Source organism: Petaurus breviceps, unplaced genomic scaffold (genome assembly GCF_028583685.1).
Source record: "Petaurus breviceps papuanus isolate PSGF00001 unplaced genomic scaffold, PetGlider_PUasm1.0 90994, whole genome shotgun sequence".
NCBI lineage: Eukaryota > Metazoa > Chordata > Mammalia > Diprotodontia > Petauridae > Petaurus > Petaurus breviceps.
Window position 1 is genome coordinate 1,104,944 of NW_027187393.1, and position 3,362 is coordinate 1,108,305.

Genomic DNA, 3,362 nt, shown 5'->3' on the forward strand with positions numbered 1-3,362 from the left:
GTAAAGGTTGGTTGAGGTTATTTGGGACTAAATGATTAGTAAAGGTTGTTTGAGGTTATTTGGGACTAAATGATTAGTAAAGGTTGGTTGAGGTTATTTGGGACTAAATGAGTACTAAAGGTTGGTTGAGTTTATTTTATAATACATTTATAATATATTTTATTAAATACATTAGATATGTATTTAATAAAACTTCAGAATTATGAAAGGCCAGAATTGGAATAGATGCCTCCTCAAAATCATTCTGTCCAACCCCCTCTCTTTGTTGAGCCTCCAGAATACCTCTGAGAAAGAAGGAAGAGGACAATGGTAGCCCAGCTTGTCATATCAAAGATTTAGAGATTTTAGAGACTTCAGAGGCCATTTTAGCTAATCAGCACCCCTCCACCCACCTCATTGACAGATGACAGAAAATTGAGGCCTAGAGAGGTTAAGTGATTTGCCCAAGGCCATTTAACTAGCAAGTGAGAGAGAATCCATTTCCACCATTCCATGACACCAGCTTGGTGATGGCAGGGCAGAAAAGGCTGTCTAGGGGAGGTGCCCAGGCAATACCAACCTATCCCAGGGCTAAGGAGCATCATTATTGACAGAATAAAAACAGCAGCTCTCATTTCCACAGTACTTACACTGCTTACAAAGCACTTTCTTCTATATGACCCAGGGAGGAAGTGCCACTCAAATGCCACTCAAAGTGCCATTAGACTGTTTTATAGAGGAAGAATCTAAGACTGAGAGAAATGACTTGCCCAGGGTAACACAGCCAGGTAGCATGGGTACCGGGGCCTTGAGCCCAGGTCTCCTGGCTTGGTCTGGTGCTCTCTCTCCTTTGTCATGATACTTCTCACAGGGCTGCCAAATCATAGGGGAAGGCTTGCAGGTGGAGTTAGACTGGGTGAGTTTGAGGGAGAGGAATCCTGGAGGCTGTGAAGCATGTTTAGAACTGGTCAATCACCAAACTTACCAACTCCAGGTTCTTCTCATTCATGGCCCTTGAATTCTCAGGCAAGGCAGAATCTGTCAAAGTTCCAAGATGGGGGGCTGCCTATGGGAAGAAGGACAGAAAAGGATAAGGGGATGGCCCAGACGGTCTCATGGCCAGAAGCCTCTCCAGTTTCATCCTCTTCTGCAGAACCAGGGAAAGAGTAGAACTGGCTCCACCACCTGTTTCTGGGGTCCCCATCAAGGGGGAGGGGAGAGGTGGGAAATGTGAGCCCCTCCCACCCTTTCTGCTCTTTTTTATTGAGTCATTCACTCCTTTGTTACATGGAAGACTGAATGCACACATCATAAACGTATACAGATGCAGTCAGAGACATCATTCCCCTAGACATTTAAGCATACTTTTAATTCAATAAACATTTAGTAAGCATCAACTGTGTAGAAAAACTCTGGTAGATACCACACATACAAAAACAAAAACAAGATAGTATCTAACTGTAAGAAGCTTACATTTCTACAGCATGCACACATAAGCAAATATGAGGCAATCTGAGAAGAGAGAGAAAAACACTAATGATTGGGGCATCAGGAAAGGCATTCCCTAGGAGGTAGCACCTGGGCTGAGCCTTAAAAATGGGATCTCCAGAAGTGGAGACGAGGAAGGAGTCCATTAAGCCTCTGAGAAGGAAGTTGATGGTGGGTAGCAGTAATCCCTGCTACCTTGGAGGCAGAAACTGGAGGATCACTCAAGCTCAGGAGTTCAGAGGTGAAGTAGTGTCAAGTACCAAAATGGTGAGCTCCCTCTCCTAGGGACAGATGAGGGAGAAGAGATCACCAAAGTGTCTAAGAAGGAGTGAAATAGCTCAGGCTGGAAAAGGAGGTCAAAACTCCCATGCTAATCAACCTGTGAATGATTGTTGTATTCCAACCTGAACAAGAAAGGGAGATTCAGTCTCCCAAAAAAGGCATATTAAAAATCTCCTCTTTACTTTAAAGCTTAAAATATTAAATATATTATTTAATTTATTTAATTATTAAATATTAATATTGAAATGTTAAGAAATAATATTTTCTCTAAAGTAAAAGACCTTTCCAGACTTTTCCCTTTAGGAAAGTAAGTAGAACAAAATGGCTTTCTTAGAGAACTGGATTATGGGAGGTAATTAAATTGACGAACAAAGAGTAATTCTTCATGGTATAATAATCTTTCCCATTCCTGCAGTGATAAGGCAGTCTCTTTCCCCATCCCCTAAAACAAAAACAAAAGAAAAAACATCCTCCTCCATCTAGATATTGCTATTAATTGCTGAAGAGTCTCAGAAATGCCTCAAAGAGAGTGGTCTGGGAAAGAATGACTTTTGTTACTAAATTTTTCAGAATGTTACCCCAAATCATAGTTTAACATAGCATGATCTTCTTCTTTCTTCAAGACTCCTGTGAAATGTTAACTCAAATTGTTTTGGAAAGAGAGTCATATCTGAGGATACAGGGAAGGGAGAGACTATACCAATTTGAATATCTCTTTAGGCTAGAAATTCTTAGATATTAGAATAATGTTAAATTAAATAAAATTGTTTTCTGGCAGATTGTACCTAAAATATAGAATAAAATGTTAATTTTTTTTCTTCCATATCCTTCTCCTTACCAAAACCAGTCCCTCTGCTTGTGCCTTTGATCCTGTCTCTTTCCATCTCCTTGGCAGATGCTCTCAACCACCAGCCTCCCTCCAGGCTTCAAGCTCTTCTAGCCTATAAGCTCATTTCTTACAGCTCTTAAACATAACCAGTTCTCTCTCATCCTTAAGCCAATGTGCCGTTTGCAGGGATCCTTATGCATAGTTTAGTGGCTCTCACTTTTATTTCAGTTTGACACTATTGCCCTAAGCCATTATCCTAGACAGACCTCTTTTTTTTTTTCACAGTCTAACTAGAAAAAGCTGTCTATAATCTGTCTCTACTTCCTCTCCTATCATTCTCTTCTCAAGCCCTTTAATCTGGTTTCTGACCTAACACTCAAACAAAATTGCCCTCTCCAAAGTTACTGTTGATTTCTTATTAGTCAGATCAGATGCCCCTTTCTAAATCCTCATCCTTCTAGAATTTTCTATACTATTTGGAACTGTTGACCACCATCTCTTCCTGGATATTCACTCTTTTGGGTTTTGGTGACACTGTTCTATTTCGATTTTACTCCTTCCTAGCAGACTGCTCCTTTCTCGGCTTCCTTTTTTTGGGTCATCATCCATGTCCTTGCCCCCTAATTAGGGGTCTGTCCCTCTTCTCTCTCTACATTCTTTCTCAGTGACTTTACCAGTTCCTCTGGGTTTAATTATTATCTCTAGAAAGATGATTCTCATAACTATAAAGCTGCCCCCAGTCTCTCTTCTGAGGTCCCAACTGTATTTCTTATTGGCATCTCAA